Consider the following 16,440-nt stretch of genomic DNA (forward strand, 5'->3'; position numbering starts at 1 on the left):
AAACTCAAAATGGATTAGAGACCTAAATGTAAGGTCAGACACTATAAAACTCTTAGAGGAAAACATAGGCAGAACACTCTATGACATAAATCACAGCAAGATCCTTTTTGACCCACCTCCTAGAAAAATGGAAATAAAACAAAAATAAACAAATGGGACTTAATGAAACTTTAAGCTTTTGCACAGCAAAGGAAACCATAAACAAGATGAAAAGACAACCCTCAGAATGGGAGAAAATATTTGCAAATGAAGCAACTGACAAAGGATTAATCTCCAAAATTTACAAGCAGCTCATGCAACTCAATATCAAAAAAAAAAAAAAATCAACCCAATACAAAAATGGGCAGAAGACCTAAGACATTTCTCCAAAGAAGATATACAGATCGCCAACAAACACATGAAAGGATACTCAACATCACTAATCATTAGAGAAATGCAAATCAAACCTACAATGAGGTATCACCTCACACCGGTCAGTATGGCCATCATCAAAAAATCTACAAATAGTAAATGCTGGAGAGGGTGTGGAGAAAAGGGAACCCTCTTGCACTGTTGGTGGGAATGTAAATTGATACATGGGGATTCCTTAAAAAACTGAAAATAGAAATACCATATGACCCAGCAATCCCACTACTGGGCACATACCCTGAGAAAACCATAATTCAAAAAGAGTCATGTACCACAATGTTCATTGCAGCATTATTTACAATAGCCAGGACATGGCAACAACCTAAGTGTCCATCGACAGATGAATGGATAAAGAAGATGTGGCACATATATACAATGGAATATTACTCAGCCATAAAAAGAAATGAAATTGAGTTATTTGTAGTGAGGTGGATGGACTTAGAGTCTGTCATACAGAGTGAAGTAAGTGAGAAAGAGAAAAACAAACACCATGTGCTAACACATATATATGGAATCTAAAAAAAAAAAAGCTTCTGAAGAACGTAGGAGCAGGACAGGAATAAACACGCAGGTGTAGAGAATGGACTTGAGGACACAGGGAGAGGGAAGGGTAAGCTGGGACGAAGAGAGTGGCATGGACATATATCCACTACCAAATGTAAAATATGTTACTAGCGGGAAGCAGCCATATAGTACAGGGAGATCAGCTCGGTGCTTTGTGACTCCCCGGAGGGGTGGGATAGAAAGGGTGGGAGGGAGATGCAAAAGGGACGAGATATGGGGATATATGTATATGTATAGCTGATACACTTTGTTATAAAGCAGAAACTAACACACCATTGTAAACAATTATATCCCAATAAAGATATTAAATAAATAAATAATTAAATACATACCTCAGGTAATGCAAATTGGTTAAAACAATTCATTACTTTAACAAGCTTATTAGACTGCACTAAATAATAATTGTAGCTTTATGAAAGATTAAATTTGAGACAAAAGGTGAGGAGTAAACCACATTTATATCAGATAAGGAATATTTCAATAAACCATGGACATGGAGAAAAGGGGATGGGTATATAGAAGTACTGAGGAGCTCAATCAAAAGTGATTGAGATGTGGTTCCTGCCTTTCATATACTCTGTCTGCTGAGGAAAATAGTGCATAAACATGTAAGTGGTATACAGTGTAGTATGTGTTAGAATTTGTGTATACCTGAACAAAGAACTGTAGGAGCAGAAAAGGGAGAGAAACAGGCTTAGCTTGGGGGCAGAGGTGAAAAGCTTCACAGAGGAAATAACACCTCCAGAATGTAAAAAGATGTAAAGAGTTTAGTGAGTTCTAGGTAGAATCACATTCTAAATGGAAAGAAAAGCATGTGGGAAAGTATAAACTTTTGAAAGTGCATGAAAATATTTATAATCTGCATAAAAGCCAGTGGCCCAGTTTATGCATGGCACAATATTTAAAACAAATCAAAACAAAAGGCATATTCTGAAAAGCAAAAGTAATTTTAAAATAATTCAAATTTAGTTGCATATCCTTAAAATATTCTCGTGAATCAAACCTAGGGAAATCATATTTACAGTTCTTTCCTATTCCCTTCCCTCGTGTGTCATTCCTGACAAGTAAGATCTTGCCTATCCCAACCCCCCACTCCTTTTTGGCTGTTGCTTCACCCTCATTTTTTTTGCTCTCTAGACTTTATTTATTCTCCAAACTCTGTATTAAAAAACAAAACAAAATAAAAATGAAGACAGCTGCTGTACTTACTCTTCGAAAGAAGATGGAATAACAGGAATCGTATTTACCTTTCCACATAAAATAATTGAAATGAACAAAATATATGAAACAATTGTATGTAAGACACTGGACATCAGGCAAACAAATGAGGTGACCTATGACTGTCTCATATTACTGTATGGAGAGCTCATGGGTCATGATGCAAGAAAGGAGAACCAAAAGTGGAGCTAGCCATCTGGCTGAGTAGAAGAGACATTGTTGAGAGACAAGGAAGATGAAGGTAGCTAGGGTTCATAGGACAGAATACTGGAGAAGAGAGGGTTGCGCAGATAGAGAACTCCAGAGATCTGCAGAGGGTCACCCTTGAGTATTCACCTGAGCAATGATCAACATATGTGTGTAAGGAAACTATGTCAGCTTGGGGAAAGAATCGTCTAAAAGAAGTAGTGGTAACATGCCTGGCAGTCACATGGATTCAGGAAATGTTCCTGGCCCCACCAATAATACTAGAAAATCACATGATTCATGAAACATTTGCATAGTACATACAAAGGAGTATTGTCTCTATAGTGCAAAATATTTATTTCTAGATTAATCATAATCTAGGTCTGCATAACAAATCTTAGAAACAAGACCCCTCAAATTTTAATTGCTTTCAAGTAAGTTAATTTTAGAACAAAACTTAAGAATACTCATAGGAAAACAAAAATATCCAGCACCTAAGAAGATAAAGTACTGAAATTAAAATGCCTGAGGTTAACAATAGATTAGACACTGCAGAAGAAAATATCAGTGAATGTAACAATAAAGCAGTGGGAAGTTTCCAGAATTAACTATAGGAAGAAAAAACAAAAATACAATTAAAAGAAGATTAGTGAGCTTTGGAAAAGCCATGAGAGACCTAATATACACATAAATATAGTTCATAGAAGAGAGGAACCTCTGCTCTGCAATGGGAGAGGCTACAACAGTGAGAGGTCCACGTACCGCAAAAAAAAAAAAAAAAAAAATCAACAAAAACAAAAAAACACAATGACATTTTAAAAAAGCAATCTGTTAATCCAAAGGAAGGAATAAAAGAGGAAAAATAAATTATTTCTAGATAGAGTTAATCCTAATCAGATCAGTAATCATATTACATGTAAAGGGATCAAATACCCCCATATAAAAGGTATAGATTTTCAAAGTGAATAAAAAGCAAGGACCAGCAATATGTTTCCTACGAGAAGTGCATTTTCAATATAAAGACATAATGGGTTTAAAGTAAAAGAATGGAAATATATATACCATGCCAACACTAATCAAAAAATAGCTAAAGTGACTATATTAATATCAGACAGTGGATTTCAGAGCAAAAAATATTACCAGGTATAAAAAATGTCATTTTATCATGATAAAGCAGCCAGTTTTTTTTTTTTTTTTTTGCAGTACGCGGGCCTCTCACTGTTGTGGCCTCTCCCGTTACGGAGCACAGGCTCCAGACGCGCAGGCTCAGCAGCCATGGCTCACAGGTCCAGCCGCTCCGTGACATGTGGGATCTTCCCAGACTGGGACATGAACCCGTGTCCCCTGCATCGGCAGGCGAACTCTCAACCACTGTGCCACCAGGGAAGCCCAAGCAGCCAATTTATCAAGAGGACATAACAATCCTAAATGATTATGCACTCAGTAACAGAACTTCAAAATATATGAAGCAAAAACTAATAAAACTAAAGAATAATAGAAAAGTTCACAATTATAAACAAAGATTATAATTATTTATCCCTTCTCAAATAATTGGTAGAACAAGTAGATGGAAAATCAATAAAGACATAAAAGGGTTGAGCAACACAGTCTTTTACCTGATGAAATTGACCTTTATAGAATACTCCACACAACAGCAATCTTTATATATACATTCTTTAAAATGTATATATAAAGTATATATATATATATACTTTATATATATATATATACTTATATATATATATACTTTATATATACTGTATATATATATATACTTTATATATATATATATATATATATATATATATATATATATACATTCTTTAAAAGTACATATAAAATACTACCAAGATAGGTCATAATCAGGGTTGTAAAATACATCTCAATAAATTAAAAAATATTAAAACCTGAAAAGTATGCTCTCTTATTACAATGCAACTAAATTAGAAATCAATAAAAGGAAAATTCCTAAACATTTGAAAACTAAACATTAAAAACAACACACAGCTAAATAACATGAGTCAAAGAGAAATCAAATGGAATATTATAAAGTGTTTTTAACAGAATATAAATGAAAATACAACACATAAAAATGTGTAGGATGAAACTACAGTAGTATTCAGGGGAATTTATGACACTAAATGCCAATCTTAGAAAAACAGGAATGGTCTCAAATTGATAACTTCAATTTCTACCTTAAGAAAGTAGAATAAAGTAGAATAAGAAAAGTCCATTAAACTCAAAGTAAGAAGAAGAATTTAAACAATACATATCAGATCAGAAAGCAGTGAAACAGTAAGCAGAAAAGCAATACAGAAAATCAATAAAAGTAAAAGCCAGTTTTTAAAAACAAGATCAATAAAATTAACAAATCTCAAGAAAGAATGATAAAACTAGGATTGGGAGAAGTGATTTTACTACACATTCTACTAGATATTAAAAGAATGATGAGATTATTATGAATTAACTTTATGCCAGTATATTTGAGAATTCATATGAAATAATCAAAGTTCACTCAAGAAGAAACAGAAAGCCTGAATAATCCTACATTATTATAGAAATTAAATTTGCAGTTAAAAATATTCACACACACACACACACACACACAAATTCCAGGCCAGATGGTGTTACTACTGAAATCAACCATACATTTACAGAAGAAATAATATCAATTCTACCCAAAATATTACAGAAAATTGAAAAGGAAAAAATTGCTTTCCAACTCATTCTATGATGCCAGCATTTCCCTGATATGAAGCCATAAAGGGCATTACGTGAAAGAAAACTATAGACAAATAATTTTCAAGAACATAGATACAAAACTTCTTTACAAAAATTTAACAACCTAGAAACCAGCACTATATTAGAAGGATAATATATCATGACCGAGTGTTGTTTATCAGAGGAATGTAGGGTTGGTGAAAATCAATCAATATAATTTACCATAAATAACAGACTTAAAAAAGAAAAACCTTATAATCAGCTGGATATTAAAAAAATTTAAAAATACAATATCTTTTCTTGATAAAAATTCTAGGCAAACTAGTACTAGAAGGGAACTTTGTGAACTTGAAAACATGCATCTATGAAAAAGCTATAGATAATGTAATACTTAATATTGAATGCTAAATGCCTTCCTCATAAGACCAGGATTAAGACAAGTAGTAAGACACTTTTACCACTTTTATTCAATGTTGCATTGAAGTTTCTAGCCCTTGGAATAAGGCAAGAAAAAGAAATTAAAAACATCCAGATCATAAATGAAGAAATAAAACTGTTTATACTTGCAGATGATGTGATTACACAGGAATGCCAATGGAATTTTTATATACATTTAAAAAACCTACTGGAACTAATGAAAAAGTTTAGCAAAGTTGCAGAATATAAAGTTAATCAGCATATATTCTAAATCATAACAACAAACCAACAATGGTTGAAATAAAAATAACTTTTACAATAGCATCAAAGTATGTAATAATTAGGGGTAAATCTGACAAAAGACAATAGACCTACATACTGAAGACTACAAATCATACTGAGAAAAAATAAAGAAAACCCAAGTAAATGGAGAGATATGACCTATTTACTGGTTGGAAGATTCATTATTACCTTAATTAAAATGCCACTAGGCATTTTGGTAGAATTTGATAAATATTAATTTTATTTAGAAATGAAAAGGACTAAGAATAGCCAACACAACTTTGAAAAAGAATAAAGTTAGAGGAGGAGCCCTGCATGATTTTTACTACCTGGGAATTATAATAAAGACTCAATAACAAACACAGTGTTGTGTTGATATAAAAAGAGGCACATAATAGAAAGCCCTGAACTCAATCCACACCTATATGACCAACTGATTATCAACAAAAGTGAAAAGATAATTTAATGGAAAAATGTTTTTTTAAACAAATGATGTTGTGCCAATAGGATATCCCTATGCGAACAATGAACCTTGACACGTACTTCACCATATACGACAACTATCTCAAAATGGAATATTGACCCAAGTGTAAAATCCAAAACTTTAAATCTTCTAGAAGAGAATCTAGAAGAAAACTTTGGGTTAGGCAAATATTTATCAGATATATCTCCAAAGCACAAACTAAGAAAAGATGCATTGATAAATTAGATTTCATAAAAATAAATAATAATAATAATATTAAAAGGTCTACTCTTAGAAAGATATTATTAGTGGAATTAACAAAAAAGTCATAGACTGAGGGAAAATATAATGTCCATGATAAAGGACATATCCATAATATATATTTATGAACCCTTATAAATAAAAAAATAATAAACCAATAATAATAAAAACTCAAACAACTCAATAAAAGAAATGTGCAAAAAGTTTGAGTGAACACTTCAGCAGAGGAGGTACATGGATGAAAAATAAGGGGACTACAAAGTAAAACCACAATGAAATATTGCAACTTCCCTATTAAAATGGCTAAAATGAAAAAGAATGCCTATGTGTATATTATGTCTTGGTGAAGCTATGAGGGAACTGGAACTCTCATACACTGCTGGTGAAAATGTAAAATGGTACAACCACTTTGGGAAAAAAATGGCAAACTTGAGCAAAAATCTATCATACAGGCCAGCCATTTCATTCCTAGGTATTTGCCCCAAAGCAACGAAAGCATATGTTAATACAAAGACTTGTGCATAGATTTTCATAACAGTTTTATTTATATTAGCTTCAAATAGGAAACATTCCAGATAGCCATCAACAGGGGACTGCATAAACAAATTGTGGTACATTCATGCAATAGAATATTATTCAGCAATAAAAGGAATGGGATATTGACACATGCTACAACATGAAAGAGTTTCAAATTATGCTGAATGAGACAAAAAGAGCACAACTGTATAATTACATTATATACAATTCTAGAAAATGCAAGGTATCCTATGTGATAGAAAGTAGATAAATGGTTTCCTGGGGGTGGGAGCAAGGGGTAGCGGTGGAGAGGAGTTCACAGGAGGAATTCCAAAAGGGCATGAGAAAACTTCTGATCTGATGGTTGTATTCATTGTCTCTATTTGATGATAGTTTCATGGGTGTATACAAATGTCAAAAGTTATCAGATTATACACTTTTAATATCTGTGTAATTATACCTCAGTAAAGCTATTTAAGTAACAGCAATGAGAGAGAGAGAGGTAAAGAGATTGAAATAGAGAAAGAGAGAGTGAGGGGGAGAGAGAGAGATTCCTCATATAAAATTCTTTTTTGGTTAGGTAAAGCCAAATGTGGGAATTCTCACACACTAATAAATGTTATTACTGCTAAATGTACTTTGTTCATTATTTCAGTGGCTTTCTAGTAATACAGAATTTCCAGAGAAATGTCCATAAATATGTGGAACCAAGACTTCTGTACAATCAAACACAGGAGTCCATTCAAACAAACACACACACATTAAAAGGTTAAATTAACAATGGCATTCTCTTTTCCAATCCTTGAATTCCATAATACTTTAGTTAAAATTGTGGGCATGCTGCTTCAACATAAAATTTAAAAAGTGTTCATTCTATAAGGCATAATAATACATCCCTTTCTGAGATTTTTCTTTAATGGGGCAGCACCTACCCAAATACTCTGTCTTCTTAGTTCTCAACATTATTCTTAGATCCCAGGGGCTTTTTTCACTTCTTTTTCATTGCTGTTCTCTTACCCCATGAATTTATCTTCAGATCTTCACTTTATTTTACCTTTTCTGTCTTTCCCTTGATTCTGATGATCAGCACTTTAAATTCTTCCAGGTCACTTGAGGAATTTTACCTTAAAACTTTATGCCTTTCGGAATTTGGCTGTCTTAGCTACCTCTAGTCATCCTAGGTGTATAGAAGTCAGGGACACAGCAAAAGAGAACTCACCTCAGATGGTTCAAATGGAAAGACTTTAAAGAAAAGACCTCTTTTTAATTGAGGGGTAAAACAAAAAGGTGTGTTCAGGGGAAACCAGAACCGTAGACATGGAACTATCTTTAGGGAGTTGAGCAAATAGAAAAGAAATACCCTGATCTTTTTCCTTCCACCTCCCAATCTCCAGTGAATGCCTCCCATTGCCAACTGGCAAGGGGACATAAAGGATGCTGTCTACAGAGGTCATCCTACTGCAGGTATAAAGCATGGCAGAGAAAGACAAAAAATGAATCTGGGAGAAAAACATAGCATAGGATGCAGGGTAATTCTAATCTTTTTGTCAGTCCATATATATCTCTTATTTTTATTAGATAACTGTTAGGTTGTGAGCTACATAATTTAAAAGGCAGAATTTTGAGAGGCCTTTAAAAAGGAAGCATTTACTTCAACTAATATTTATTGAGCAAATCTATTAAAGTACCATTGTGTGCTGTGGAACAGAGGAATGAATATGGTACATGCTCACGTCTACAAGTGAGGTTACCTTTTGGAAGTGGAGGACAAATTCGGTCCTCTATACAAGGCAAACTTAAAAAAAATGTTGAACTTTCAAAGAGGCCAAAGATCTTCTGTCTCTGAGGATCAGATTTTCCTTGAGTATCAAAGAACTACTTCCCCTCTTTTCCATTCTAGATGTGTATTTATTCCTTAAACCTTTTCTGAATGCACCTGCCCCTGTGCCAGAGACTGCACTGGTACCTGGGTACACAGTGATGATAAAGACACACAAGGACTGTTCCTATCCTCATGAAGATAACATTCTTGTGGAAAAAAAACAAAACCCAGGTTGAAGTAAATAACTAACTAAAAACATATGTGAGAATGTTTTAGGTGGTCATAGGCTTACGAAGGAAAAATTAGGACTGTATAAAGGAGTAACTGAGAGTGCTTTGAGCAGTCAGGGAAGTTATCTCTGAGCTGATGACACTCTGACCTAATACCTCAGGGAAGATACTGACAGTAAGAGGAGCCCAAGGGAAGAGGGGCAGCAGGGAAAAGCCCCTGGAGTGAAACTCACTTTGATCTGGCTGAGGCATGGAAAGGAGGCTGCTGTAGCCAGAATGTGGTGATGCAGGAGAGAGAGGCGAATAAGTCTGGAAAGATAGAAGGGAGATAAATCTCTCAAGAAATTCTAGACCGGAGTAGAGGCTTTGGATTTTATTCTAAGGACTATGTATTTGAAGTAGGAGAGTGACATAATTTGACTTAAATTTGCTGAGTGAGAACGATGTCTAGATAAAAAGGGTAAACGGAATAGGAGGCAGTTACAGTGTTGAGGCAGGAGATAATTGTGACTTGGACTGGGGCAAAAAGAAAGTGGACCGACATGTATTTTTTGAACCAATAGAATTTCCACAAGTGGAGTTGGGGGCAATGTGAGGGGAAGAGAGCAATCAAGGATGCCTAGACTCTTCTCTTCAGTGTCCCTGACAAATTATCATCTGGCTTTGATTAAACATATTGAATGCTTTTGTTCTCACCATTTTGTGAGGCAATCCATCCAGCCCGTTGTAAGGCAACTCTGACAGTCATATGCCTATGAAATGAAGTTTAAATACATAATTAATTTAAACTCAACAAATTTTATGTTTAGTTATTTATTTCTATACACTGTTACTGTAACAATTTAAACTTTTTTCTGCAGGTGCCTCAATGTTTGCACACAAAGCTCTAAAGAGACCCATGAAGCCCCATGGCAGTGGGTTGAAGCATCCCTACACTTGCCCTCATCTCAATGTGGTTCAAGTGAGGGGACTTTGACATTTTCACCATAATGATCTCCTTTGACCCTGTCTGTGAGTCCTCCTTGTAGGAAATTGCTTCCTTTGTAAGAGGGAAGAGGTGATTGAAGAAGTTTCTCTTTACTTGCAGTAGTCAGAAACTACTGAGGGACAGTAGTTTCACTGAGGGACAATTCTCTGCATTTCGTGCAAAGGTGATACATAAAGGAAAGTACAGAGGCATAATATAAAAATAACAATAAAAATAATATCTATCAAAGTTATAAAATCCAATATGGGTTTGTTTTGTGCACAGGAAAGAATATTCAATATTTCACCTGATGATTGGGAAAATATGTAATTTTATGATTGTTCTAGTAAAGTAGATTGTAGTGAAGCTATAATGCAAGCCATAGTGAGAACTTACATTTATGCCATGACTTTCATCACAAAACACTTTTAGGAAACTGAATGTATTAACTCAAAAGCATATGGTAATGCATAGTCAAGATGTATGCTATAGACTGAATGTTTGTGTACCCTCCAAATTCATTCATATGTGACAGTGTTAGGAGGAGGGGGGCCTTTGGGCGATGATTAAGTCATGAGGCTGGAGCCTCATGAATGGGATTAGTGACTTTATAAAAGAGATCCCAGAGAGCTACCTTGCCCCTTCAGCGGTGAGGATACAGCAAGAGAAGACAGCCATCTATGAACCAGGAATCAGGCTCTCGTCAGACAACAAATCTACTGGTACCTTGATTTGGACTTCTCAGCCTCCAGAACTGTGAAAAATAAATATTTGTTGTTTATAAATCACCTAGTCCGTGGTATTTTGTTATAGGAGATGGAACGGATGCAGAAGGTGCGTATAAGAATGATCAGCACACAGATTGTTCCTTCACCAACGTGAGTCAGCTTTGCCTTATGTAAGGTGGAGGGTCTCGAGCAACAATGGACATGATGTTGCTTGCTGTCTGCTATACATTTGTTAACAGTCAGCCAGCTTGCTTTGAGTTATCCACTTTCTAAAGGAGGGGGGAATAAGTGATGCAAACTCATGCAGGGCTTATTTAATGTGCTTTATGAAACCAGAGTATTATTCATAGACATTTCATGGATGGGCATACATCTGGGGAGAGGGAATAAAACAGTTCCAATGAGCAGCTTGAGTAAATGGGAATTCCCTGGAAATGAGGAGGCTCTGGATAGAGCAATGGAGTCTCAGACAAGCAAAGATGGGCAACACTGATTGGCTCACGCTCTTCTGGTTCTTGTATTTGTGTGGAAATAAGGAGTGGTGCATAGAGCAAGCACAGAAATTGCATGTAAAAAACATTTTATTTTGCCAGGAACTGAGATGATCATTTAAGCTATGGCTATATGAGAAAAAAGAGCAGTGGGTTGGGAGAAAATGTTGATTCTGTGGTTTTGGCTTGTTGAAATGCCCTTTTGAATCATCGAGGTCACATGGTCTACTGTGTGACATTTGCTTACTTACCATGGCTTCACCAAGAATGGGCAGATGAGGTAGTTACACACAAACCTAATTCCGGTCTCTTGTGACTAAAATTCACCCTCCAGGCTTAGCTTCTCTTAGCAAATGGAACATAAGGCTAGTTTTCCTGACTCTCCTCAACCTTTATTGATACTGTATAGAATTAGAAACCAGAATCTAATAAGACTCTTTATTGAATAGTTTGTGTAATATTGAACCATTGCTTCATCAAAACACATCCCCCCTCCTCAGCAGCATCATTTTTGTTGGCCAGTAGCCAATTTGGTTTTTATCTTAATGAAATTGGAGCAATGCTGGTTGCTTTCTCAGCTGTGCTTGGTAAGGTTTTGTTCACATCACGTCTCTCACTACTTACAGATCCACTCTCATTTCCCGGCACTTTCTGCCTTTGTATGTGCGATGGAGTCTGCCCATTCAGAAAAATCAGGCAAAAATCTCCTTCCCAATCAAAAATGATCATCTGTAATTCTTAAGTCACCAGTCTTGAAAAAGGCAGGAAAGTGCTATTCTCTGTGAGTTTGGCAATCCAGAGGAGGGGACCTACCTCCTAAAAACTTCTACTGTGAAATCTTTCATTCCTTTATTAGGAGGAAATGGATAATACAAGTATTAAAAGTGTCCTTGTCTCTTTAGACATATGTACCTAAATATTTTCGGATGAAATACTCTAATTTCTGGGGTTTATTTCAAAATAGTCTTGAGATAAGGGGTGGTGGTGGTTGGAGGTATAGCTGTAAGAAGACTGGCTATGTATTGACACTTGATGGATCTGGATTTTGGATAAATCAGGTTCATTATTCTATTGTCTCTACACTTGTAGATATTTCAATATTTCATAATATTTCATAAAATATTTCATAATAAACATTTTAAAAAAAATGTAAGTATTCTGGTGGAGTTGGGAGCAGAGCTAAATATTTACTTAAAATTACACAAAGGCAGATTTGACAAATAAGCTGTACAATAACACCATCAGCCTCCAAACCCATCAGAAGCATCGCTAGTGAATTGATTAATCACAGCAGACTCTTCCTCACACCCTGCCTAGTAAGGTGTTGAGAAGGATTCTGAGGCAGCCTTCAGGCAGACACTACATGAATTGATTACAGTTGACAAATAGGATGATAACCAGTTGTTTTCCCTATACTAATATGTAAATAAACAAGAATAATTCCTGTAATTCCCCAAGAAGTAGTAGTGGTGGTGCTGGGTGCCTGAGGAAGGTAGAAGAGAGAAATGGGAACATGAAGAAAAGTAATAAATACAGAGGAAGAGCCTGAGATCACTAAAGAGAAACTGAAGGCAATATCCTGAAAAATGACTCCTAGGATTGGCATAATCAAAGGGTTTTGGGGCCTTATGACACAATGATCCCTCACTGTGCCTGAAAGGCCGGAGGTCACTTAGTAGTTTAATTCTTCAGAATGGACATCTTAGCCTCTTTATTCTCTTTTTCTGCATAATTTATAGTATTCCCAACTATTTTGATGAGTTATTTTTGATGAACTAATATTTGTCACCTGAAGAGAAGAAATAGGTAGGGAAAAGTAGATAAATCTTTATGGGGCCCTGGCTATAAGTCAGACACAAGTCCTGGAGTTGTATATACAATATACCATCTCATGAAAATTTAGAGCATCTTAAAATCACTGAGTGTTTTCAAGGTGTGTGGACTGAATCTTTATTTATTTGGCTTTTACTCCAGCTAATTTAGTTTAAATGTATAATGACAAAGAGGAAGAGCTATATGTAGGCTATATATTTTTCTCCATATAACATATAAACTTAATCAGAGCACAGCCTCATAGCAACATTTAATGAAATGATAATCTACCGTCAGAAACCTTGAAGAATAACATATGTCTTTAGTCTAGATCTCTGTAAAAGTGTCAAGCAGGGCCACCTACAATATATAAAACAGAAATATTTTTAAAAAATTTCTCTTTTAACACATCTTCTTCTTTGAAAGTCTTTATTATTCTCCCCACCTCCCTTATTCCCTACCTCCATCATTACTGTCTCCTCAACACTGTGCTTTTCTGTCCACTTTTTCCAACTCCATGCTGTACCTTCGAAGGCTATGTTTTGACACATGGCCTCGCTTGCTGGGAACAGCCCTTTGGGAAATGTGGTCTGATCTTCATCATGACAGCTTTTATCATAAGCATCAACTGCACTATAATTCTGGTGGGGAAAATTCCATGACTTGTTAAAAATGTAACTTTCTTGTTCCAGAAGTGTTGCTATCATTCCTGTTACCCAAAGTCATCAAGAGTTAATGACTGTCTGGGGTCTTCTTTCTGGAGAGCTAGAACAGTGAAGAGGAGTAGAAAGGGCTAGGACACACTGCTACACTGTGGTGCAGGAGCGAGGTATGGAAGTGGATGGAGACAACCTATATCTGCTGCTCAGAGCTAAAGTCTAAATCCTGAAAAGGGTAGGGGCCGACATCTAGGCTGGGCATCAAGGAGAAAGTCTTGTTCACTTAAGTAGGGCAGGGGCAGTTTAGGAAGCCAAAGATAAGTCAAAACATTGTGTTCAAGGGTATGGAGAAAGAGCTGAAACACGTTCCCTAAAATAGGAAAGCCTCAGAAAACACATAAGGTAATAGCGCACATTTTGGTGGCAGTATCTAGGAGCTTTGAGGCAACGGTTTTGTGTACGTGTGTGTGTGTGTGTGTGTGTGTGTGTGCGTGTGCATGTGTGTGTGTTGGTAGTATGCTATAGATGACAGTATTAATCTAGGACCTAGGACCATATTTACCATGTTTTGGACCTAGGAGCTTAACCCGGCATTCTTTCCTTTAATTCCCTGGGCCATTTTCAGGTTGGGACTGGTTCCTTTGGCATCAATATGTCCACATTCTGTTCCCCCGAAGCACCAAGAATTAGTGACTACACCCATGAAAAAGAATGCTTTTCAAGCTTAAGAGCAGCTGAGAATTTTTATGCAACATTTTATTGAATATTTTGTGAATCATGAGTGAGTGATTGTATTATAATTTAAGATCTTAAAATATGGTTAAGAAGGCCTGTTGCAGCTATGCTTATGTATAGAGGTGATTGATTAACTAGTACTGGGAGCATTTCCATTATACTATTTCAAACGAGAATTTTAATTATAAGTTTGTATCACAAGGGTCTTCCCTGTGATATTTGTTTTTAGTACCCCTATTTTCATGTCGATGTGCCTTTCAGAAATAATACAAGATTTCATAACTTTAACTTAGCTCTCCTTTGCTTGCCATTTGGTTTTCTCAGGGTGTTGAGAATTAAAATTCTATACTGAGGTGTTCAAAAGCCTGATTCAAAGCATTGCAATATACAATGTCACTTAAAATAAGTACAACTTTTTTTAACAACTGCAAGTGCTACTTAAATGCCAAGATTACAAATAGTAATATTTATACTAAAAAATCTTAAGTTGCAGCCTGGGTTTTCTGGAAGCAGACATGAGATGAAATTTAGCGTTTTATTAGGGATCAATACCTGTGGAAGGAAGAGGGAGGAAGCAATCTTGGTTAGAGGAAGAAGAAAACTATGACACAGCCCCAACAAAGCCCCTCAATTCTGACAGTGAGTTACAGAGTCAGTATTGCCCAAGAAAGTGTCCCAGAGTTGTGCTGATAAACATTTAACAACTAGCTCTCTGGGAAAAAAAATATCCTGATCTGTAGTATTTGCCAATGTCCATCACATAAATTCCCCTACCATAGCTGACTTCAAGCTACCGATGTGATGTCATTAAGTGGGGAATGGGGAAGAAATACACACAACTTATTCTTGTGAGATGGTACCAGCCAACCACTCACCACATAAGACCAAAATAGCCAAAACGTTATACCTCTGCTTTGCTCAGTTTCTGGATATGGGTTGCTTTGTGAAGGTCATGATCTTGGGTAAATACATTTTCTATAATTGAGACAGAACCTGAAGGAAATTTTGACTGCACTCCTTGCAGGGGGGAAACAAGAACTTCTTTGCAGAGGAATTTGAGTTATTCATCTCTCTGTCTACTACATTCCATTTCTTGTACCACTCAGATCCACTTTTCCATATAGTAGCACTTTATCTTATAATTCAATGGGACCCTTATTGTACCCCCAGAAAGAAGTGTGCCACTTTTGAGGACCAGGAAATATAGCTCAGACTCGTAGGTATTTGAAACACAAAATCCAGCAAATTATTCTCTGTGATGGTGAGACCATTGATGCCTCAACCCCTTGATTCCTGGAACTATACATTTTTCTTACTGGGGGCACACCGTATACTATTTCCTGGTTGATGGCATTACATCCTTGAGAGGAGGGGTTGGCAAACTTTTTCTGTAAAGAGCCAGATAGTAATTATTTTAGAATTTGTGGGCCATATGGTTTCAGTGACAACAACTCAAGTCTGCCCTTGTAGTGCGAAAGCAGTCATAGACAATATGTGTACGAATAAGGATGGCTGTGTTCCAATAAAACTTTTATTTACAAAAACAGGTGGCAGACTGAATTTGCCAACCTATGCTTAAAATAATAGCCTCTCCGCCGGAGCTGGAGCTGGAGCTGTAACTGTGCCTCTGTAGGCCATTCCAGCACATGAGGCCAGCTGCTTCTGACATTATGGTATGTCAAATGACCACTGGATCTCATGTTCTGTGCACACAATGAGGACACAGTGTGAAGTGGGTCCCAGGCTTGGCCACTCTGTAAAATAGTGGTGCTGGCTGAAGCTCTGTGAACAAGAAAGGGAAACCCATATGGGAAATGAGTCCCTATGAAGATAAACTGCTGGCCTTTTCAGGATATATGGGACCCAATGTCGTCTACTTGTCATCAAGTGGCCAGATGGTATCTTAGAGAAATAGAACCATGCTGGGGGTTGAGTACTGGTCTCTATTGCTGTCATTTTG

The sequence above is a fragment of the Tursiops truncatus genome, chromosome 1, assembly GCF_011762595.2.
Source record: "Tursiops truncatus isolate mTurTru1 chromosome 1, mTurTru1.mat.Y, whole genome shotgun sequence".
Classification (NCBI taxonomy): Eukaryota; Metazoa; Chordata; class Mammalia; order Artiodactyla; family Delphinidae; genus Tursiops; species Tursiops truncatus.